This window comes from Parasteatoda tepidariorum, chromosome 6, assembly GCF_982258835.1.
Source record: "Parasteatoda tepidariorum strain Cologne lab strain chromosome 6, Ptep-v5.0, whole genome shotgun sequence".
Taxonomy (NCBI): Eukaryota; Metazoa; Arthropoda; class Arachnida; order Araneae; family Theridiidae; genus Parasteatoda; species Parasteatoda tepidariorum.
In genome coordinates this window covers 30972286-30998754 of record NC_141760.1, presented here as the reverse complement: position 1 = coordinate 30998754, position 26469 = coordinate 30972286, and the positions used below count along the sequence as shown (strand labels likewise).

The window sequence follows — 26469 nt, the reverse complement described above, 5'->3', positions numbered from 1 at the left end:
TTTTGTCATTAGTTTATGAAGTTGTGAGAAAAGATGAATTGGAGTGTTAATCAATCAGTTTCACTTTGATTAGTTTTTTACCAACTCGCTTTGGTGTGGATAGAATTTTTTAATCGAAATTTCGATCGATTTCTAATGAATTAAATCACTTAAGTCTATGTTGGAACCCCGTAAATGACGGCAATCCAAGTATCATTCGTTTCCTGACTTCTAAGGACGAAATTTATTGTCTTATTATTATTACACTGACATTATCGTCAATCAAAATTACGACCACTTACCGATTAACTAGTTTTCAAATCTCCACTGGAGTACTGCGACTAAGGACAATGCATGTTACATTCGTTTCTTAAACGCTATAAACTTATCACCAACTATTGTCAATCAAAATTTGAACCACTTTCCTACTAGTTACTGTGCTCAACTTTTAATTGGATCTCAGTGCCAGATTAAAATACAACTTCCAATCGTTTTCTGATTGCTAAAAGCGGAGCTTTTATGAAGAACTTTAAATAAAAGAAAGAAAAAAATTATTTCTGAGCAATTGTTTTTCCCAAAAAGTGCTTAAAATATCTTTTGAGTGCCTATAAGGTGTTTATTTTTTGTTGAAAACTTTTGCTACGTTCCCTGTTTTCGCTAGTAGGAATTTATCGTCAATCTTTAATTCGACTGGCCAAGAAACTCAAATGTTAATCCTATCTCCGAGCTGGATGACAATAAAAATTTTAACCATTTTCTGACCATCAAATGCTGAATTTAATGCCACATTACCACCTATACAAGTTTCCACCACTTTCGGACTAGGATAAAACAAGTTTTTAAGGTTTCCTGACTGCTACAAACAGAATTTATGTTGCCATCTTATCGACAAGTAGGGTTTATTGATTATAATTTTTGCCTTTACATAACAAAACGCTCTAAATTAAACAAAAGCTCTGTGCCAAATGTAGATCGTAATACAAGCTATATTTGTTTCTTAAATACCACAAGTAAAATTTACGGCTATTTCCTTACCAATCGATATTCGGCCACAATTTCCGACTTAAAAAAACAAACATATATATAAAAAGAATAAAGTAACAAAACAGAATAAAAAATTTAAAAAATAAGTTTTTATTTATTTATTTTTTTAATAAGTGAACAAAGCTGGAAAAAAATTCTTTTTGTCTGTTCTAAATGGGAAAACGTTGGACGCATTTCTTCTTATGTTATAAACTTCTGACACAACTGAAAATTATCCTCACATATTATAAAGATGATACTTTCTATTTTATTTTATTTTTCGCTAAAGATCCGCGAAAAAGAAGAAAAAAAATCTCCATTTTAATCAACTTGATAAACATGGCTAGTAAAACTTTTATTTTACTACTTAATTTTTTTTCAGGAACGAATTTTAATGCATGACAGCTAAATTAATAATTTCAAACTTAAAGGTTATAGTAGACAGTCATTCAGAAGAATAGGAGGGAACGATTTAAAATTTTAAACAGCCCATTTTTCGCGGTAGGCATGGATGAAACTGTCTACATTTTAACTAAAGACGCTTACCTATTTTTAAATTACTTGCTTTTCTGACGAACGATTTGATGAATATTATACTGTTTTTAATGTATGATGACATGGAAATACTCCAAATCACATTCTATGAGGCCCTGAACTCTAACAAGTTAATTAAATTGCAAATAACCTAGTTCGTTATTGCAAAATTGTCAAATTTTATACCTTTTGCGGTGCAGGGTTGCTCCTAAGGTTTAACAGCCTAGGAAAAGTAAAACTTGTAATTAGTATTTTTTGATTTCTTTCTATTAAACACACTGTTATTTTGATAAAGTGATCGATCTGTTCTCTTCGCGCCAGCTTGCACATAACGCCTCAAGTCTTTTTCGGGGCACCCCTGTCCTGATTCCTTTTGCCGCCCTCCATCCATTTAGTTTTGCTTTGCACAGTGGATAAAGTGGTACTAACTACAAATTCCACAGTTACGAATTTATAAATTTGCAATTGTATTATTTTTACACTAAAAAACTATACAATTGTATTTTGTGAATTACATTGCAATCGTACAAAAATTAGCAAATATGAAGTATTACAAATTCTTCCAATTTAATAAGCTTAAATAAACTCTTAAATTATACTGATTATTGGCACTCATAAACTTAGTTACGAATTTATAAATTTGTAATTGTATTATTTTTACACTAAAAAACTATACAATTGTATTTTGTGAATTACATTGTAATCGTTCAAAAATTAGCAAATGAAGTATTACAAATTCTTCCAATTTAATAAGCTTAAATAAACTCTTAAATTATACTGATTATTGGCACTCATAAACTTAGTTACGAATTTATAAATTTGTAATTGTATTATTTTTACACTAAAAAACTATACAATTGTATTTTGTGAATTACATTGTAATCGTTCAAAAATTAGCAAATGAAGTATTACAAATTCTTCCAATTTAATAAGCTTAAATAAACTCTTAAATTATACTGATTATTGGCATTCATAAAATTTAACGGCCTTACCAGGTAACCTTCACCCCCCTTCACAAGCACAGGCTTGTTCAGTAGCAGAAAATATATGTTATAACGTTTTAGAATAGCATGACATATAAATAATTCACACTTGTATGTAAAAGTCAGCAAAACTTCCAGAGATATTTTAAATGCTTGCAAAATTTAATAATAATAAAGCTATTTACTTTAAATTAGGATTCCTTTGGAACTCAGAAAAGTTTAAAAGTGGTAGTAAATTGATTTTAAATCTAGGGGTAATTTTTTAGTTATTTATTTTCTAAGATACCACACTAACATATCGAGTGTTTATAAGGTAGAATGATAAAGATTTATAATATAACAAGCAAAATATAACAAAATAATGTAACAAATAATATATAATATAACAAAATAATATATAATACAAACAAAATAACAAACAGTGATCTTCACTAATGCATTAAATACTAGAGGTTTATTTCCTTTTTGTTATCAATTTCAAAATTTCCTGTGATCCACCGGAATTTAGGAGCCCTGTAATTATTAACCACTAAGAAAAATCTTCAACAAAAAACTACATCATCATTTAAATAAGTTTTCCCATAATGGTCCAGATGGTTACATTTTAAAGAATAAATATGAATAATTTTAGGTGTATTTAAATATATATTTCAAAACAAAAAAAGATTTTTTTTTGTACCTATATTAATTTGTGATTAGATTTCTTCTTTTAATGGATTAACTGCGCATTTGAACTTGATCTAAATAATCATGATTCAGGAAGAAAAAAATAAAGGATGAAAAATAAATGTTTCAAGTATCAGAGAGGCTAACTGTTAGGCAGGAACTTATCTAACACTCCATGCACGTGGTTCTGTTATTCTTTTATTTTCCAACTCCGTACGTGTAAATAAACATCTTTTCAGCCGGCAGCGCTGTCTTGAAGCTTCTGCTCTTCTTCTTTGCGGCATGACACATTTGGCGATTAATGACTTTTACTATTTCTAAAATCAGGGAAATCATTTGCATAAATTATTGCCTTGCTTATTTGTTGTCACTATTCTTGGCTTTTAAAAGCTGAGTCTCGTATTCATTTATTTCTGGAGGGGTTAAAAATACCAGTATCTTGAACAGCTGGTATTTATTATTATTTTTTATTTTAAATAACGTAATTATATGTAGTTATGATATTATTATACAGTAGTTATATTATTATTATATGTAGTGATATTATTATATGTAGTTATATTATTATTATATGTAGTGATATTATTATTATATGTAGTGATATTATTATTATATGTAGTGATATTATTATTATATGTAGTTTTATTATTATTATATGCAGTTATATTATTATTATATGTAGTTATATTATTATGTGTAGTTATATTATATGTAGTACTCATGGAAACACCTCGAATCACAACTTGTGAAAACCGGCTATTAGATCAAAACATTTTAGTATGGCCTTATTTTTCTTTGCGCATTTCATCCTTGAGGGTTACTTTTAATTTTCCTAAATTTTAAAAAAAAGCAGTTGCTACTAAGTAAAGTTATAAGGATATGGCAGTTGATATTTCATAATTTGATACATATTTCCAATTTATCGCAGCTTTTAACGATCGTAAATGTCAGGCAACAAACATCTCATTAATTCCCCAGATCAGATGACGGAGACGCCACCAAATATGATATGAAATGCCTCTTAGTGACCTTTCGCGTTCTTTTAAAGGTGAAAATAAGCACTAGTCTCTATTAATTATAAAAGAAACATTTATGCTGTTCTGCGAATGCGATTTTTTAAAAATAAATGCAGACGATAAAATTGATACATTTCTTTTATTGGTACATAACGTATATGATTTCGTGTTTTTCACTTTTTTTCGAGACTACATGTCATAATCCGTTACATTATTAATATATTATTAATATTATTAATATTTGTTCCAAAATTATTATATATAATTATTTGTTCCAAAATTAGTACATTATAATTATTTGTTCCAAAATTATTACATTATTAATATTTGTTCCAAAATTATTAAATTATACAAGAAATTATTATAATGAATAGTTTTTTGTGAAAAAAAATTATATATATTGGGTGGACAAGAATAAAGATATTCTCTGCATAAAAATTAAACGATAATGTTCTAAAGCAGTTCCTCATTGTTGAAGTCACATTCACATTGTCCAGAAAGTGACATGTTATGGTTTTTAAAATAACACAGAAGATCCAGATTCCTTTGGTTGTTGTCACAAAATTAGTAAAAGTCATAAAAGTATTTTTTACCTTTAAAACATTTCTTTATCTCTTGTTTAATGGTAATATTTATGTGTCATGATTTGTTGAATAATTTTCTACTTTGTTTCTTCTTGATTTTGATTACTATTCCGAATTAAAAGCACAAATCCAGAAGTGGCGTTCATTTTATATAAAGTAATTCTCTGATTTTTCCTTATCGCGCAATATTTATGGTAAATATATTTAAATTAGTATTTAACTTATTAAACACTTTACAGCTATTAAATAGCAAATAAGTTATATTTAGTTTCATAGCAAACTTTATGTCAAACTGTTTTTAGTAAACATTCAAGTTGGAGTAATAAATACAAAATAAAATTTTATTAAGAATTAATTTATCTTCCTTTCATAAAATAATCTTTTAGGTGATAAACATTTCACGAGTTTTTATTTGTTATCAAATATTAAATTGGAGAAAAAAAATAAGTTTGCGGTTATCATAACAGTATCAGTTAACTCGGTTACCATAGTACAATAACCTAGCGGTAACTGCTTTCAGATCAAAAATCATAAAAAAGTATTTAAAAGAAAAAAAAAAAAAAAAACCTCCCTCTCTGTGTGCAGTGCACCCGTGATGAAGAACAAAAAAAGCTTGTCTTATCTTTCACTTTTAACAACCTTAACAGATTTTACATTAAATGTTAGTTAAATTTACTTGAAATTTTTCTTTATGTTATAAATTAATCATCCCCAATTCGTGAGTTCTGAAGTTAATAAAATGATTAATAATGTAGTTAAGAAGTTAATTTTGAAACATTTCTTTTTACAAAAAAAAAAAAAAAAAAAAAAAAAAAAAAATATGAAGAACAGTTGAGAAAATACTATATAATTATAATAATTTATAATTAAACTGTATAATAACTGTTAATACTGCATAATAAAATCATTTATAACACTTCCCCCCCTCCCCTCCCCCCCCAAAAGAAAAAAAATCATTCCAGAGATTAAATCTTCTCAAAGTGTTCTCTATGTTCCCTTAAATCAAAAAACATTGAAATTAAGAAATAAAGAGTAATTTTTAATAATAGAACATAAATGGTGTAATTACTGATTTATTTTCTAACTATTAAATTTTAGTTTTATTGAGTAAACAAAGTAATGTAAAAATAATGTAAACAAAAATTCTTTTTAAATAGATAAACAATTTAACAGAAATAATTGCTCAAGTAGTAAAATGTCATACTATCATTTTCTTCATATAACTTTAAAAGACAATATAATACAATAACCTATATTGGCGAAAATTTGGCGATCGTTTTCCGGTTGGCAACCTTAAAACGGGCTTGCTACGCATGACAGCTATCTCATTAATATCATTCGAAATCTTCCCTCTTTTCTGTTAAGAATGGACTACTAATATTATATGTGGGATATTAAAAATGGCATGCTCGTTTATTTTTCAGGTAAAATTTAATGATTTTAATATAAATTTTTTATTGCTTTGATTTAGATTTCAGAAGGAGAAAGCATTTAATAAGATAATTTGAAAGAAGGTTTAGCTATTTGATAATTATTTTTATTTCTTACATGTTCTAATAATTATTTGCTTTATAATTTTTCTTTTTTTTTTATCATGTTATAAAATTTTGTGGAAATTTTTTTTATTTTTTCAAACATTTTATAATTTTTTTCATCGTAAGTTTAATAAGAATTATGCTCTAAAATTTGATTTAGTTTTCACATTTTAGTTGTATGATTTAGTTTTAAGTAACACAATCTTTTTTTTTTTTTTAAATATTTATTCTTTAAATGACCTGTATTATATAATTTATAGAAATTTATGTTTTTTTTTTGGAAATTAGTGTGTGTGTGAGACACGCGGAGACCAGAAAAAATTAAAAAAAATTTTTTTAATATAATTCTTATTCTTTTTTTTTAATTTCAACAAAATTTTAAGAAAGAGATTTTATTTAAATAATAAACACAGGATCGTCTATAATATTAATTGAAAAAAATAATAAAAATGTGTGAAAATTCTAAATTTTTTTTAAATTTAGAATTCAGATTATAAAGAAAGAAAATTGTATCAACGTTGTAAAGAAATGAGAGAATAGTTTATGAAATAGAAACTTTTGAAAGAAGAAATAAATTAATTTTTTATTATCAATTCGCTAAAAATATGTTTGAAAATTATTATTATTATTATTTTTTTTTTTGTTTTTGAAATTTGTTTTAAGTGTTTTTTTAGCCCTCATATTTATTTATTTGTTTTTAAAGAAAGTTTAAAATTCTTAATTTATTCTAATTAAAGTATTGACGTAAGTTTTCTTTATTCTAATTTTATTAATATTGCAATTTTTAAAAATTACATATGGTTACGGTTTTCATATTTTGTTTGAGGTTCTAATTTTGTGGTTTTAACAACGATTGCTATTTAAATTAGTAGTCTAAATATTGTAACTTATTTTCATTTTATCTTCTTGTTTTTAAATTTGGTTTGAAGTATGATCAGCAAGGCCTACTATATAATATGGCTCTCATGGGTAGTCGAGTTTAATATGCTTAAATTAATCAATCGGCATAACTTAGTGAACTTTTTATAATTTGCATAAGAATTATTTAACTTAGCTCGTATTATTTTTCTTGCTTTGTTACTTTTTATACTTATTCAAGAAATATCGTGCTCGTTTTTTTCCAAATTGTGTTTGTGAATGATGGCAATATTGGGGGACATGGAATTTCGCGAAATTTTTTCGATTTCAAATAATAAACTAACCAATATGTAACTACAAATGATAACAATTATTTCATATTTTCAAAAATTAACATTTTCTTTAATAAGTATTAAACTGAATAATTTTTGTAATAACAGAGGAAATATAAATAATACTAGAGGATTGACACTGACTTTAAACATTTGCAACAAACAATTGAATGCAGTCATCATCATCAATGAATCATCACCACCAGACGTATTTTGAACTAACTTCCGCAGAAAACTGATTTTGAATAAAATTAAGTTTCGCTATTACTATCGTGTTTAGGATAAGCTGTCCTTCAAATATTTTAGAATAATTTTTGGCATAGATATTTAATTTTATTTTTTGAATAATGCTTGACAAAAATTTTATATTAAAAAAAAAATCGTAGAATTTTTATTTTTTCTATTAATTTTGTTCATAGAATTTCAATTTCCGAACACTAATTTCTTTTTTAAAATTTTAAGTGCCTTTAATAGTTTTTTTTTAAAAATGACATATAGATTTTAAAAGTATTTTTGAGTGTTATTTAAATGGTTTCAAACTACTTTGTAATCTAATTATGATATTGGGCAATATTTGTAAGAGAACAATAAATCTGATAGAGTGGAATTCTCGTGTTGCAATCCTTTTTCGCCAACACAGTTTTTTCTAGCTTGTCGCGGTGAAAAAAGAGATCTTAAAACAAATATAGAGGAATCTGATTTGATTTATGAGTTCAAATTTAAAATAAAGTTTTTAAAATTTTAAGTTTTTTTTGTTGCTGTATTTAATTGTAATGATTTAAATATAAAAACCCAAAAAAGATACAGACTCATTTTTTATTTTTGGAATCCACAAAAAATAAAGATTGTGGACTTAGAGATCAAGATCAAGTTTTATTTATTTTGAAATTATTTTGATAAGTTATTATTATGAGGCGTATGGGGAGACAGTTTCCATGACATGATATCATGCCTCTTTTACGATGCGGTTTTCTTTTCCCTTTTTTTTTTAAAAATTCCATTATTGTAATTAACAAATAAAATTTTCTAATTGCATTTAATGTCTTATGAAGTAAAAAATAAAAGGTTTAAATTAAGAAATCCGAAAGCAAATTTCGATATTTAATGATCATATTTTACATTTACATAAAAAACTGTGCAATATATGTCATGAAAAATTAGGTAGAGTATGTAAATTTCAATTTTTTTTCTTCTTTTTTTAAGATGATCATTTAGCTTTCGTTCGACGTTCGATTAAGTTGAACCTCGATTAAGTTTTTTTTTCTTTTTTTAAGAAAAAAAAACTTAATTGAGGCGTTTATAGTTAGCAACGATATTGAGAATTACAGATAGTGCTGTTTTAAACATAACTTATTTGCATAACTTTACAAATATGTGTCTAAATTATATCTTATAATTGAGGTTCCAATGTTTCAAATGCTAAAATTTGTTCTGAACTCTGAAAAAGTTTTATTATGTAGATTTAAATTTGGTTATTTGAACAAAAGTTAATAAAATGTGTGTCATGAATCTTGTTTTTGTTTCTGAACAAAAACAAACTTAATTAAAGTATTAAGTGATAAATAATCGCAATTAAATTCACAAAGAACTTTTTTAAACCCTTTTATAATTTCAATTCTGAATATAATTATTTTGAAATATTTTTATTAGGCTGACTTTATGATTTCTGAATTTATAGGACGGAATTCTGTTGTTTTTCATTATGTTATAGTTTAAGCACAAATTTATCTCATGGAGATGTTTAATTTAATTTTGTTTTCGCTAATTAGTTATTTATTTTGTTCTATTTCTTCGCTTTCTTAATATGTGCGCTCTATTTCATTTTACCTTAAATATTACAGAATTCTCCCTAGGAACTAAAAAAAGGCCAGGGTGACTTCTTCAGAAAAGGGCACTTTGAGTTTTGAAAAGGACACTTAACACCCTAAAATTTATCAAAATGTGTAATATCATGTAATAACTGAATTTGATCCTAAGTTACTGTCTTGTACTATTTTATGTGCATATTTCAAAAAGTAATTTTCACTCATTATCTAAATAAGAGAAAAATTTGTAGTTTATAAATAATAATTAAAGGTTTGCTAAGAGACAATCTTTGTGCATAAATTTTTTTTCTCATAAAAAGTAAACTAAAAAAATAATTTTTTGATAAATAGCAAAAAATAAATTTTCTATAATTTAAACTGAAAATTATTAGAAAATAAACATTTAAAGGTGAATTTTTTTTTTAAAAAAAGGGTATTTATTTAAAAAATAATTTTGAAATTTAAAATCACTTATAAAATTTATTAATATATCCCCTTTAAAAAATAAAGACTTATACAAATTTAACCAGTTGAGAATAATCCTAAGTAAATATTTGTAACTTTTATCAAAATTAAACCTATAAACATAGGTAATTTTTATGTGTAATTATTATTTTAACAGTTAATTAATTTTTCTTAAAAATGAATCAGAATAAAAAGCCAGTGTCTTTAGGGGTGGCTGCTTATTTTTACAAAAAGGGCAGGCAGGGCTGGCTGGTCTTCGTAAAACGCTTAGGAACACTCATATTATTTCATCTGCGTATTCAAGTTATTTGCGTTTTTTCTCAGAGGGAGCGAAATTTTTTAAAAAAAGCTTCTCATTTAAATCAACATATAAAAATATGTTTATACATGCCAAAGCTAAAATCTAAAAACTTTGAATTTGAAAAAAAAGTTTGAAACGATATTAAAAATTATTATGCGACGTATTAACAAGACTTATGCATTGTTGACTCTTAATATTTCTGAAAGAAGTAAGGCAAACATGTAGATAAGAGAGTTAATAGTACTTACCTAACATTTTTAGGCAGCTGTGGGCTAAAATTAAAATTTCTTTCTTCGTTGCTTTTTCTCAATTTGCATGGAAAAACTTAAGAGGTTTAGATTTAAAGCGTTTGATGAAAAACAATGATTTGCCACTTTTACGATGCGTTTTTTTTAAAATTATTATTTATTTTAAATAACCATTTCGTAGAAGCATTAAGTTTCGTTAAATGTAGTTAAGTAAGATAATGTGTGACAAACTTTTATTAATCATTCATCATTCTATAAAAAATATTATTTTGTAAACTGATTTAAATAAAAATAATAGATTTAAACATTTTATTTTTGCGTATTATTTTTATTTTAGACCATTGAATTTTGAGTTTCGCGCGTCTTGACGTTGCGTGAGTCATCATAATATTTATACATACCAATAATTTAAAAAAATCAGCATGTTAAATATTATTAATTTTATATTTCAAAATCATGAAAAAATTTTATTTTCCGTTGATGATTTTCTTTTCTATTTTCGTGATTTTATTTCATTTCAAAAATTATAGATGCGAATTAAGCTTTAAGCGAAGTGCTAATTCAAAGTTTTAATTTAAAAGAAAATTTTTTTATGGCACATACTCTTTCAGGAAAAAAAAATGTGAGACAACTCCACAAAGTTCGAACCATTTTAAAAGTAGGCAAAAAATAAATAAATATACAGTTGTACCAAAAGTTAACATTATTGACATTACTAACAATAATAACCTGACTTAAATATTAATTAAGTTTTTTGTTGTAAATCTTAATTCTTAAAAATAAGAAACCGTATAAGCCGTTATTTCTAAAAGTGGAATAAAGCCATTTGAAGCTAAAGTCGTTTATTAATTTTTTTACAATTTTAATAATTGTTGCATTTTAATGCTTCATCAATTTATAGTGTTAAGAATATCACTCAAGTTGATAAACCTTTGCCAATATTTTTAAATTCATTTTAACACTAATCCTTAAAAGCCTCGGACTTATACCTTTCCCAAATGGACTTATTCTGCTTTCAAAAATAATTGCCCATGTAGTCAGCATAGTTGTGAGGCCTAATTAGGCTTAATATAATTGTTAGGCTTAATTAGTATATTAAGTTTAAGAATAAAATTTAAACACGATCTATAATGCATTGCTTTTTTCTGAATTTCAAGTTTATGTTAATGTCATGTAGCGTGATAAGAGGGTAAGGGACATGGTTAAGTGTGACACTGCGACAGGGAGTGAGAGGAGGGTAAGAATACCGAATTAAAAGGAGACTAAGCACTGTCCTTGTAGTATACTACACACCACAGCTCGTAGAAACTTTAAGCTGCGTAACTCATTATCTTATTTCGCGCTCGTCTAAACTTTACAAGACAAATCCGCATAAATTATTGTTTTAATAACACTTCCAGTTATTACTATTAGTACGTTTTGCTTTTTGCAATTTTACGAGAACCTGTCAAAGAGTTATTTATATACTTTGGTCATGAAATAAAATTTCTAATAGCCATTTGATCATGTTTATTTCTTTTATGTTTCTTTGAAGAGCTATGACTTATACAACTGTATCGTATTTGGAATCCTCACAATGGCCCATATTTCCACTGACTAAACAATACTGATACTTAACGGAGCTGTTTTATTGGTATATTTCCACCGAGCGTGCGGTTTCAAAAAGCTATTTCTCATATTTTATTTGGACATGTTTGTAACCCTTTGTCAAAAGGTTGTCGTCCTTTTTTCAATGTTTAGAAGTTAATGATCTGTGCCGGCTTAGTAAATTGCCATCTTATTAATTTAATTTTTAATTACCTTATTACATTTTTGTAATGATATTATACTTTTATGTTTAATTTATTATTGTATTTAAAATCGGAAGAAATAGCACTTTTTGTCGTGATATACGAATTAGAATGGACTGCCCCTTGTGAAATTTAATTAATGGTTTAATCATTTTTTTAATTAACGTTGAAAAATAATTGGAAAAAATAGTAATTCCATCACCTATTTTAAAGAAATAAAATGTATTATTTTTTCATGATTAATTTCGTATTTAAATATTTACTATCTTGAAGATTTCTTTGGTAATACTTTAAGTGTTTAATAAAAGATTTTATGATCGAAGTTAGTTTAAGTCTTAGTATTGTAAATGATTTTTTCTATCCTCATCTCTATTTCGATCATTCTTGCGTACAGAATCTATTAAAACATTATTTGGTTTTAAATATTAAAGCATGCTTTAAAGAAATTGTCTTATTTCATTCTTGCATACAAAATTTATTAAAACATCTTTTGGTTTTAAATATTGCATGATTTAGAAAGAGTATCTTATTTAAAATAACTTTTTATTGTTACAGTATTTTTTATATGCCGTTTACAATTTTCGCCATTCTTTTACTAAGTCTTTTTCCCCTTGGAATTTGCTTAATTTTATTAGCGCAATTTTGTCGGAGTCCCAAATCATTTATCAAATTTATTAACATGAAATGTTTAAGTTAATATTGATGGTTTTTAAGACTTTATTATGTATTTGTTTGTCAATTTTATAATAATTTTAGTAGTAAAAGCAAACTAGGCGGAATTGTTTTTTTTTTAAAATGAATTTTTATTTCGAAAAGGAAAGTATATTTGATTTTGTATAATCGCTATTTCAAATAAACCTAAAACTTAATATTTTTTTATCTTTAAGTCATTTATAAAACAAAAGGGAGATTTAACTAAACCGATTTAACAAAAATTGGGATACGTTAAAAGTGAGTCAGTTAAACTTATTATTTAGTAAATTTAACATAGGTTAAAAGGGAATTAGTTAAACTTATCATTGAATAAGTTTGTGATAGGTTAAATGGAGTTATCAATTAACAAATTTGTGAGGCATTAAAAGTGAGTGAGTTTAATTAACAAAAAACTTTAAAAAAATGTTGTCGATTTCTAACATTATTTTTATTCTGATGCAAAGGACAATTACACTGAACGAAATTTATTCCCTACGTCAATCCTATGCCTCGATGATAAAAGGAATTGACGAAATATAATAAATTTAAAAAAGAATAAATTTAAAAAATAATTAATAAATTTGTGATAGGTTAAACGGAGTTAGTCAATTAAAAGATTTGTGATGCATTATTAGTGAGTGAGTTTAGCAAAAAACTTTAAAAACATTTTTTTAACGATTTCTAACATTATTTTTATTCTGATGCAAAGGACAATTACACTAAACGAAATTTATTCCCTACGTCAATCCTATGCCTCGATGATAAAAGGAATTGACGAAATATAATAAATTTAAAAAATAATAAATTTAAAAAATAATTAATAAATTTGTGATGGGTTAAACGGAGTTATCAATTAACAAACTTGTGATGCATTAAAAGTGAGTGATTTTAATAAGCAAAAAGCTTTAAAAAAATGTTAACGATTTCTAACATTATATTTTTCTGGTGCAAAAGGACAATTACACTAAATGAAATTTATTCCCTACGTCAAACCTCTGCCTCGACGACAAAAGGAATTGACGAAAGTATGTATACGCTCGTCTTCTTTCATTGTATGCAAATAAACATTCTTAAAATCATGATAAGTTATATTGTCAACTTTTATCTATATTCTTTCAGAGATAGGTGTTAACTTCACTTGAAGTGTGTTGTGATTTTTAAAATCTCATTAGGAAACAAAGGCCCTTCTCCGTAGCTGTTTTGTTTTCACCGACAGCATGTAGTTTTAAAAGCTTCCGCTTCCGATAATACTTTTTTTTTTTGCCACTTAAAATTCCTAATGCAAAAGGAATTTTGCGTATCTAAGTTGGAATTGTACTCAACTCCTCTCTCTAATTTTAGTTAAAATTTCTTTGAAAATTTTTTGTTTACAATTTTAAGATCTTAATTTATTTAAGATCTTTTTTCTTTCTGAATTTTAAGACTAGGGTGACAAAATTACAAAAACTCTTTTCACCCCAAGTCTCATCAACTCATCTTGATGCCCCTGGTAATCTCGTTTTATTCATATGAATGCTGTTTCCCTTGTTAAGGACAAAAGTTCCACTACTTACCAGTTCTCCATAGCACGTAAGAATGCATTTCCCCCTACTTTGTCCCTCTCATTCACAGTAGTTTTTTTTCCATTCTGTTTTTTCATGTATATTTTTATTTTCTCTCGGCTACTGAGGTTTTCTAGTTTTGTTTCTCACATTTATTTTTCAATATTCGTTGGCAACTTACGTCTGGCAGTCTTGGAAATGGGCGCCTATTCTTAAGCGCTTAAAATATGCCGGCTGTTATTTCCAATTTGTTTATTTTTGAAGCGAATGAAGTGTTTTGATCAAGTAATATCTTACCGCTTCAGATTGTTGGGATTATTTTTCAATAGAAAATATATCTTCTCAAAAAACGTGATGTTATATATTTTATTAGAAATATTCAGTTTTCATACCCTGACTATAAAATTCTTTTATGGAATTAGTCCTAACATTAGTTAACATAACTTATCGTCAATTGAAATATTTTTAGGATTAGTTACTCCTTTATTGTTTCAATACAAATTTACTACGTTCAATCATGGACCACAGTTAATGTTCTGGCTGCGAATTGTTTATAAATATTGCACACGTAATGAATATTCTAAATATTTAGTGTTCATGTCCTCAAAGTAAGATTTCAATTCCGAATAGTTACTAAAGATTAAAGAAAGTGTTTGATAATTCATTTCTAATATTACAATTCTAATATGCCCCATCTCGCCCATATATGCCATCTCGCCCAACATTGTTCAGTGACAACTTACCGAAGCGTAAAGTTTACAGCCCAAGAAATGTCTCTTGGTCAAGAAGAAGAAATGTCCCGCACTCGTGCAGTACAATCGTTATATAAAGTAGATATTGATAAAGATTCAATGAAGTGTCCTTTTGGCGTCCCGTATCGAAACTTTATTGAAGAGATCGTCAAAACACGCTTGTAATCGTGACTTTGGCTTATGGCGAGGTCATTGTAAGAGGTCCTGTACGGGTCAGTGGGTCGATAAACAGAGGATTGTGTTCTCTTCTACTGAAGTTAAAACATATGTATGGAAATTAGCATTTCCGCTATCATTAAAGAAATAAAAACTACTTCAGCTCGTTTTGATATTTATTACCAATTTGGAATCAAATAAATTGCTTTATACTTTGAATTTAAGTACGAAGTCCTAAGAAATGGTCAGCAGTCAGTCCAGACTTTTTATATTGAGGCATTTGTAGTAAATTTGTGAAAAATATAATTAAAAATGCAACATAAAAATAAATTTTCTGTATAAAATAACAATTAATAAATTAATAGAAAAGACTTTTTTTAAAATTTAAATAAGTTATAAGTAGGTTGAAGGGACAGTTTTTTTTATTTTTAAAATCACACTTTATTGCTTAAAATCGTACTTTATCGTAAAAAAAAGCATCGTTTTTTATTTTTTTTTAAAAAATCGCAAAAGATTTTTAACGAGTTTTTTTAATATTAATTCACAGTTAAATAAGAATTCAAATAGTTAGTTGAAATTACAGTTGTAAGCAAGCAAAATGATTGAATTTAGATTTTTCCCAATCGAATCTGAAACTAAATCTGCGGTACCAACGATGTTTTAATAAATAAGAAAGTTTTTGATTTATTTTATTGAATAATTTTTAATTTTGCTGTAACTATGTGTTTAAAGAAACAAAATGATTGCCAAGGTGGGGAAGGTAGTAAAAGAAGCAAACAAGGCAGGGTCCTCTATTCTTTTTTTTTTAAAATTATAATTACTCCATTAAAATTTGAATGGTTTTTCATTATTAGTGTGTAGTTAAGCGATTTAACTAGCCATGCATTAGTTATATTTGGATGAAATCTTATAGAAAAAGAGTTTAAACTAAAACAAACAGACTTGCTCCGTTCTTTTCTCTATATATTTTCATTGTCTAAATCGAGCATGTCAAACTCTCGGCTCTGATAAAGCTAAGACTGATGACAACGATTTTTACTAGATACATGATTTCAATACATTATTTCGTTCCATTATTTCATAACAAAAATTACTTTGTTTTTACTTTTCAAGTTCATACAAGAAGGCGCAATCTTTTATGAAATGGCAGATTTAGCTTCGCTAATTCCTCGAAATCGCGCTTGTAATTAAGCAGGAACAATTTCCTCCTGCTATTATTGTATATCAATTGTCCTGTTGCCCTTGCTTATAATGAGGGAGATATTGTATCAATTTCCGTTGGCCTTCATCTTGAATTGTAAATTACTTTTCAACAGATTGTTCGAATGGTGAGACATTTATTGATTACTATCAAATTGTGACCATTTGGGTATTTTATTTTAGCCATTCATTTTTTTCGTCAACATATATTGATTGCGCAATTTGAATGTGACTTGTTTTAAGTTTGTAGAACTTGCTATTATCAATGGGAATACGAATGAGTTAATACGCCTCAGGTAACTATTATCGTTAATCATTCATTGTAACTGTTAAGACGAGTAAATTAGATCCCCCCCCCAAAAAAAAATTAATTTCCATTTTTTTTTAACCTTTCAACAAAAAGTATTGTTATTTCTTTATAAATAACATCTGAAAACCTTCGTCCCTTTTTTTTTACGGGAAAATAGTGTAATCTGTGAGAAATTTAATATCCTTTATTATACAGGCAAGCGGACCGTCGTTTCTACGTGTAAATATTGTAAATAGTTATTCCCCTAACCCAGTTTATTGTCTGTATCTATCTACTTAGTTTTATTTCATTATCTTATTATGTTTATTATAATATTTTCTTTAATTTATTTAGCTAAGCTTCTCACCTCTTTCCTTGTTTTATTCAATTCAATTTCAAAGAAGGAGCAAATAATCCTTCGGGATAGGTACTCCATATCGGTAATAGTTTCTGGTGTATTTTTTTACGCCGAATCAAACTAGATCAAGTTTAAGTCAGCATAGTTATATACTGACTTAATTATTAAACTGGCCAAATTATTAAACGTACTATATGATTCAATGTAAAATCTTAATTGTCAGGTGATACTGTACAGCTTTATTGTTTTTATGCGGCTGAAACCGGTTTGCACTTGTTTACGTTCGTGTATCAATTGGTTAACATTGTAATGCAATACGTCAAAAATAAATACAAATATGAAGTAGATGAAAAATCTCCTGAATAAAAAACCATTACATGTATGTTTAAATATAAAAGTATTGCATATAAGCTCTTGCAAAGCATGCAATTATTAAAAAAACTATAGTACGTCTAATGATTTGGCCCAATTATTATAATATACTAATGTAATACCTGGTATAATAAATATTCTATATTTATATAATATATCGTATAATTTATCGAATCATCGAATTTATAATATATATCGTCAAATTTAACCAATTGATACACGAATGTAAACAAGTGCAAACAGGTTTCAGTTGCGTAAAAACAATAAAGCTGTATAGTATCTCCTGATAATTAAGATTTTACATAGAATCCTTATAGTGCGTCTAATAATTTGGCTATGGACTGTGGTAGTTTACGTAGTTATAATGTACAAAAAAAAATTGCGCATCTCTTTATTGCTATTAAGACACGTGAAGTGTTTTTTCTATGTATTTTCCACACGAATCTTTTCACTTACTTTATCAAAACTACTGAAATAGACCTGAAAATTTAAATTTTCAGTTAGTAGCCAGTGGCCTGTAAACTCTAATTACTTAGTAGCCACTTTTTCTTCAAACCTAATGAGTCAGTGACCAATATCGATTGGTCCTTTTCATTTAATAGGCAATTAAAAAAAATTTTTTTTTTTGATTGGGTTAAATTATATTTTTAAACAAAAATTCATATTAGAAATAATCTACGTCTATTAAAAGTTCATTCAACTGTAAAATTCGTATAAATATGTGACAAAATTTAGTTAAACATATTGACTTGAAGCACTGTGTAAGAAATTCCGTTGCGCAATAAAAAAATTAAAAAAAAGATGGGAAAAAGTTATTAGTTGTTCACTTAATTTAGGTCGTTACTTGTTTTTTTTTACTTGCCATGTGGCGATTGGTTATTTTCTGGTTTATAATGAAATGTTTTTTTCTACGTATTTTTAACACTAAATCGAATAAGTATTATTACTAAATCAAATAAGATCAAACAAGTCACCCGAACAAATAGTTCAGAGGTTGCACAGTTTTTATGTACAAAAAGGGTTTTAAACTTGCGCATATTTTCACTTTTCTTCTGAATTGTTTATTATATTGACACGAATTTACTTTCATTCGATTCAGCGCTAAAAATACACACAAAATACAAAGTTTATTTGTCAAGATAGTCCCGAGATAATGAATGATGTCAAAAGTGTAAATGAGTACGAGTCAAAAATATTACTTTTTATCTATTAAAACTCTTGCAACTTCTGAAGTGTTATTTTATTGACTCGTGTTTGGTTTCATTCCATGACGCGAGAAAAATTCTTAGAAAACAAAATTCATACTTCCATAAAGCAATGTTACAATAAGTAAACAGATTCATGTGAAACAGTGTTTCTTTCGCACATAAAACCATCAAAACTTAAAAACGGTCAGTCTCATCGTCTTGAACTTGCTCTCATTCGGTTCTGCGTAAAAAAAATACATCTGTAATATTGCCCAATTTTTTTCGGCTACGGAACCCTAAATAATCAACCTTCTTTTAAAGGTATCCCGAATTTATAAATAAAGTTTATTAAACTAATAGTGAATGTTATAACTTTCAAAAGAATGTTATAACTTACCTGTTCTTCAAATTATTTGTTTAAAATATTTAATTAGTGGAATGAAGAGTTTACATTGTTTTATTATTAATAATATTAAATTAGGTTTTGTGTTCGAAAATTAAATTTGAAGTCCTTGTGCTATATCTAGTCTAGTTATGAATTCGTTTTTGGAGTATATACATAAGCTGAAAAGGATTAAAATTAGTCGATTTATGGTTAACTTCGAGATGATAATTTAATAGAACTGTTATAAATGTTGAAAATGGTTATCAAGAAAACAAATTTTTGTTATTGAAGAAAATTATTTTATTTCGATTTGAAAAGTAGGATAGGAAATATTAATGCAATATTTAATAAATGCCTGTTCTTTTCTTAATTTTTTCAATATATTGTTATTAGAAATATTGTATTTTCTTTTAAATGATGCCATTACTATTTCATTGGCATTTCACTTGAAATAATTTCATCAACAGAAAGATTAAATAAATTATGAATTATAGGTTGTATCTAAATATTATCAAATATATAGAGGTTTCATTCACGAATTCTTCCACGGAACTTTAGGGTTCCGCGGAACACCGTTTGGGAATTGCTGGTTTAAGGCATTATGATTGAACAAATATTTTTGAGATTGAAATGATGAAAAAAATAACGTTCCCTTGTAGACTGGTAATAAGTATGTATGCTACGTAACCTGAAATAGTTTAATTAACTAATAGGTTAATAGACTAATTGTGCTAAAAGCAGAAACAATGCTTTTGCACCTTTCTTGAAAGCTGCATCAAGAATAAAAAAGCTTATTTTGCTATTCTTTTGTTCCAATTTCCACGAAAAGAATTTTTTCCCTACGTTTTGTAGCAACAAAACCTCTATAACCTTAATCTAAAAATAAATATTTTTTTTCGCTCCCTAATTACTGTTTCCATAAGATAAATCAATTTTTTGTTTTAATTTCTTTTCACCGAAACTTCAGAACGTAATGTTACCCTCAGGTAGGAGTTTCTGTATCTTCCTGTCACCTTAAAAACCTTTTTTTTTTTTTTTTGCTGCTAAAGATACTTTTTCTAATCTACAGTGTTAGAATTTTTTTTAGTGCGTTGACCCATAATTGTTGAAACTTTTCTACACCTTTAATATTATGCTAGATTGAACTGCAATATCGTGTAATACATGCGTGCACGCGCACAATCTTTAACAGAAAATGACTTATGGTCGCTTTAAACTTAGTTTAAGTACTAACTAAAAGTAACTTAGTTTAATTAGGTCAATATTATTTGCACTAGAATTTGAAAGGCAAAGTATATGCTTAATTTTTTTTTTATTTAAAAAATATTTGAAGTTTAGTACACACTTTGCTTTCTTTAATAAAATTAAATTATAACTGATTTTTAACTTTGTGGAAAATCAATTTTTTAGAATTTTTTTACTGCATATAAACTATTTACGTCTTTATTTTTTATAAATTACATCTTTATTTTTTTTAAAAACCTTTGTTTTAAAAATGTATCTTACTATTCGCGATCGCAACGAACTATAGGGGGCGTTGTTGTATGAGACGCTTACCTGTGATTTCCATATGAACCGTCATTCAGTTACTCTGGAGACGTCGTTAATGTAGCGTGTAGCATTGCAACGTTCCTTCTTTAATGTGGCTTATTAAATTTAAAAAAGAAAAATGCTTGATCTTCTTTCTTGTACAACCGAAAACAAAATGGTATCTCTTTTTATTAGAGAAGGAATATCCAAAACACATCGGAAAAATATTTGTACATTAACAGAAAAAAATATGTATATTCTTATAAGAGTTAAAACCTAATGCCCGAGAAATAGTATTACTGAATTTAATGATATAACATGAAAGGCCCATTTAAACTTTACATTCTATAGTTTTAAGAATCATATTAGTTCAAAAATTAAAATGAACAAAAAGTATACATAAGCCTCATAATTTTATGAAATTTAATTTTGTAAACAACGTTTTTTGACAACAATTTTTATCAAAAAATTTAAAGTTTCAATAAAAATCATTATTTAGAAACTAAGAAACGTAAAATAAAGAATGCTGACGAAACAAAAACACAAAAAAAAAAAAAAAATTCTTTTTTGTCGCCATTTTTAGTGCTACGAATATTCGTCTTTGGGATTTGCCAAAAACAAAACAAGATGCAATTTTATTTTTTCAGGAGGGAAATATTTTACCGAAAAAACGAAAATGTACCAATTTCCACAACATAAAACTTTATCTTGGCAAACGTACGTTTTGGAAATGTTATTTCATTTGGAATCTTATTCATCAGAGTTCATATGGCGATATGATTGTTTTGAATCTATGCTAAACTCTATATCGGCTCATTTTCCACCGAAATCCAATTAACTATTTTGATTTTAAATAAAGTGTTTTATTTTATGAACTGTCGCAAAAATTTTAAGTGTAGATTGGCGGCACTTAAAAACCGCCAAATCTGTAGCGGCGGTGGCGTTAATACGTCGTTAGTACCGAATTTTTATTCCATACTTTTCTGAATCATATTATTTCAAACATTGGAATATACAAGAAGTATACATAAACACATAATGTTATACCATTTAATTTTTCAAAAGTATTTTGAGAACAATTTTTATCAAAAAATTATAAACTAAAAAACGGAAAATAAAGAATTCTTAGGATAAAAAAAACGATTTTAAGAATTATTAACATTGAAATAAAAACTTTCATATTGTTTCTTTTTTTATTATTCTTATAGTTCTTAATCAGACGTAAAAAACCATTCTGTAGAGAACCATCATCAAATGAAAAAAAAATATTTACAAGCAAATTTTTTATTGTAAAAATCATTGCACTTACCTGATTTATGATTCCCGGAGAATTCCAAAATGATAAGTTCTTTGTTTGAAAACTTTATTCTCAAATAATAGATACAGTCAGTATCGGTTATATGGTCAGCTCATGGGTCCCGAATATTATGACCATATAAGCGGTGTGACCATATATGCGATAACCAAATATATAGTATAGTTAATATGGCGTGAATATATTCTGGAATCAGAATGTATTTTTTAAACAAATAATACAACTTTCAAAAACGTTTAAAAATTAGTTATTAAGGTGCATAATAAGAAAGAATGCAAAAATAATTTTTATACTTTTAGAACAATTTAATTCTTTACCTTAGCATATGTAAATGTTCAAAAAAAATATTCCAATAAGCTTGTCTGTTTCTTCTTCTTGGTTGTTAAAACAACTTTTACTATGTCTCTGATAGTTTTTAAATGTTCATCTGCTGCATCTGAATTTGCAAAAAAACACCTTAAGTCATCTATAGCCTTAAGAGCATCAGCTGTTGATACAGACTTTTTATTGCATTCAGTATCATCCTCATCGTCACTTCCTTCAGCATTCAGATTTAAGACATTAGATACAATGCCTTCCATAGTTGCTTCACAATTAGTGAGGACATAAACGTCTATTTGGGAATACAAATTTACGTTCAGCATTGCATAGCCTCGGTTTCGAAGATTTTCTGCCAATTCAGCCAATGGAAGATCTTCCTCAGGGTCCTCTAATGATACCGAAGAGTCTGGAGAACTGTGGAACCCCGCGTGACGGAAACAATTTTTAATAGTTTTCGACGCCACCATGTTCCAGCTTTGGTCAATATAGAACAGTGCGTTCAAAACTGAAACGTGAAATTCTTCTTTTCTGTCTATGGCGGTGATCATATCCCGTAGAAGAAGCTTTCTATACATAGACTTGAAGCTTTGAATTATGCCTTGATCTAGAGGCTGCAACACACATGTGCTGTTTGGAGGCAAAAATACGAGCTCAATCGATTTCAAGCCCTCAACAGGACAGTGAGCAGTGCAGTTATCAGCAATCAATGCAACTTTTCTGTTTTTCTTTGAAAAATGTGGTCCCACCTTCTGAGAGTTTTTTCCCAGATCGTTTGGGTCATCCATGCTTTGGAATTGGCATCGTACAAAAGGGGCAAAGATTTACAATTTTTCATGCATCTCGGTTTCAGAAATTTTCCAATCACCAAAGGAATAATTTTCTCCGAACCATCCATGTTTGCAGATAGCAAAACTGTTAAGCGTTCCTTACTTTTTTTTCCGCCTATACATTTTTCTCCTTTGAAGCGAAGGGTTTTGTCGGGTAAGATCCTATAGAAAAGTCCACATTCATCGACGTTGAACACGTTAGCAGGTTCATATCCTTCATGAATATCTCGCAACACTACGTCTCTCCATTCTTTTAAAGAACTGTTGTCAAAATCAGCAGCTTCTCTGCACAATTTCTTAAAGAATAGGTTATTTCTTGCATTGAATCGCTGTATTCAGCCTTTGCTTGCAACAAAATTTGATTCTCCTAGTTCTTTAGCTATTTCTAAAGCTTTTTCTTTTAGAATATTCCAGGATATAGGAGCATTTTGTGATCGTGCATATTTGATCCATGACAGAAGAGCCTTCTCCACATTCTCATAAGGTGACACACGCTGACGTTTTCTTTCTCGGTCGCTAATTGAAACATCTGGACAGCTACGTTTGGCTGCTAATATGTTGTTTAAAGTTGTTCGCGGTATAGAATTTTCTTTGGCAAAAGTAGCTTTTGAAAGGTTAGACTTTTTAAACTTTTCAACCAATTCATTTTTTTCCGATATTGTTAAATTCTTTCTTTTCGAAGCCATAATGAAAACATGAATATGTTATTCGTTCAGTAATCCAATAAAACTGTTCTTTTCTCTCAACTTCAACTCCTTTTCAAGCTCTGAGAGATAACTTCAAACGATCAAAAGACCTTTTGCCCTTGGGCGGGGAAAAGAATGCCAGTGGTCAAGTGAGGAGAGGGTAAGGTCATCAATGAATGCAAGAGAGAAAAGAGGGTAGGGTGACGAAATAGAGGGGGGAAATTCCAGTTCTCTCCGGGGGTCGAAGGAAGGTGTTTACCTTCTGGTCATTTTTCTTGTCTTCCTGTCGAAAGAAATGTCTTAAAATGTATCTTTTTTCAAAAGAAAAAAAGAGGAAACTGACCATATAACCGGTAACTCGAAAAATAGGATGACCATATAAGCGGTGAGCTTTAACACGTGTTTCCTATTAAGTTAGACTGGACTTTAGAAAATTGACCATATAAGCGGGGTGACCTTATAAGAGGGTGACCATATAGGCGGTACTGACTGTACATAGTTTATCCCTCTGATTCCGATCGAGTCCTAGAATTTGTGTCCCTTCATTACGGGAGTTTTCTGAAAGCAGTTTCTATGATTGAACTCGTCCAAAACTATCTTCCTGTGAGGGGTTGAGGAGGGGTCAGCGTTTTCTCGCAGTTGAGTATTCAAAATCACTCATGCGGCAAAGGAGGGGAATTGTTGACAAATTAGAACATTTACATGAAATATAAGTTTTCCGAAAATAAAAGTTTAGCACCGTATTGGCGATTTTCAAGTAGAGGAGTAGTAAATTATACTTTAATTTTTTTCTTTCTTTTATTTAATTCCTTCTTTTTTCCTTTTTTTCTATTCTTTCGAAATTTTAAATAAGAGAGGAAGACTCTTTTTATAAGTGCCGAATATTCAAATTATCTCATCCGTTTAATTTTTGTATAAGTACAGCGACTTATTAATTTTATTTAATGTAACATGGTTTATGGAATCTAATATTATTATTGTGTTATCTTTAAATTTATTTCTTAAATAAAGAAATTAATACTAAACGGTTCCGAGTTATATTTTAGTAAATTTAAGAGTATTAGCTTTTAAAATAAATCAATAATAAGAAACGTCTTCTGAAACATATCTTTCATTTTATTAAGTGTCCTGACCGAAAAAAAAAATTAAGATGCATGCAATATAATTGTTCACGACTTGCTTCTTAATTCAAATCAACAGTGTTCAAATTGACAGGATTTGCAATCATAATTACTTTGTAATAACGTTACTGAAGAATACAGTTGAATAAAAATATAAAAATTATAATAGTAATTATTATTCTTGTATGTTCATAAATCAGTCATTCATATGTAGCGGGATTGATATAATTAAAAGTATTTCTTTACAATAAATTATTTTTATAGATTGTCATAATTATAAGGAGTAAAATCTACTTACTGAAGTTAAAAAAGTTTTTTTTATAATTTCGACAGTAATTTATACTGAAATATAAAACATTTTAAGCATATTTATTTTGTGCGTTTTTTTATTTTATTTTTCTCTGCATCTATATTTATATGGATCTATATTTATATACACCTATAACTATCAATTTATGAGTTTGTGTTTCGTATTAATTAGGACTGTTAGTGCATTTTAAAATTTGGACAGCAGATGAAAGAAACTAATCTACCACCCATCTTAAAAATTCTCTAAAAAATTTAATTACATCGTTCAAGAGTTTGAAAAATAGAATTTACTCATTGGTTTTGCAGATACCTTTGCTATAAATTAAACAATAATTCAACAATTTTAAATATATGTATTTTTATTATATATATATTTTAAAGATAAAACATCAGTAATGTTTGCTAGCTCAAAGCTCTATTTAATTATAAAAAGAGTTTATTGCACGATATTTTCAAGTGTTATCTTTTAATGTCAGATAAACCCAATGATGAACAAAACTATGGTTGACTGCGTCTTGAAATTAGTAAGTTTTCCGAAATCGCATGTTTATTTTGTTCAAAGTTATACTTTTAAAATATTTTTCTATAATACAAAATAATTTAAAATCAATATAAGTGGAACAAAAAAAAAGATTATGTTCTGAAAGTCACAATAAATGAAGAGAACTGCGTAGTATGTTTAGGAGAAACGTAAAAAGTCGCCTTAATATTATTGATACCAGTTATAATTAGTCAACTTTATAATAGATACTTATTGAAATAAAAAAGAATAAACTATGTATTAAAAAGTACAATGGATGGAGAAAAGGTTCTTCTATTTTGGGGAACCGTATGACGCTTAAATAATTTTGGTGACTTAATTTTAGTATGAACCAATTACGATTAATTTTATTTAGTAATATGCCCAACTAATATTATGCAATTGATGCACCGCTAATCTAAATATAGTTGAAATAGTTTTTTGGTCTCTTGAAAGGAATAAGTAAGTATGCTTTGTTGATTGTGTTAAATTTTATTTTAACTATCATTATAAGTTGGCATCGAACAACAGAATATATATATATATATATATTAACATAATAATAATAATTAACTTAACTTATATAGAAATGTTATAATAGATCATATTTTTGGGTTTTTAAGAAACTTTTTAGGAACAAAAAAAATTTGAATATTGTTTCAGGAAATTCTAGTATTTTCTTTTAGGACATTTAATTTTTCCTAATTTTTCGTTAAAATGTATTTTTTATTTTAAAAAAACTGAAAATAATGTGACTATAATATTTTTTGTAAACATTGCTCATTGAC

The 26469-nt window shown here is 27.4% G+C and overlaps 1 protein-coding gene across 1 annotated transcript in view; it reads left to right on the top strand.

Annotated features, from left to right (window-relative positions):
- The first annotated feature begins 6083 nt into the window (after positions 1-6083).
- Positions 6084-26469, top strand: part of LOC107439600 (uncharacterized) — a 104994-nt gene continuing 84608 nt past the window's right edge. The window contains exon 1 of the mRNA XM_016052252.4: positions 6084-6209. The gene's annotated coding sequence lies outside the window, so the exon portion shown is untranslated. The remainder of the gene's footprint in view (positions 6210-26469) is intronic.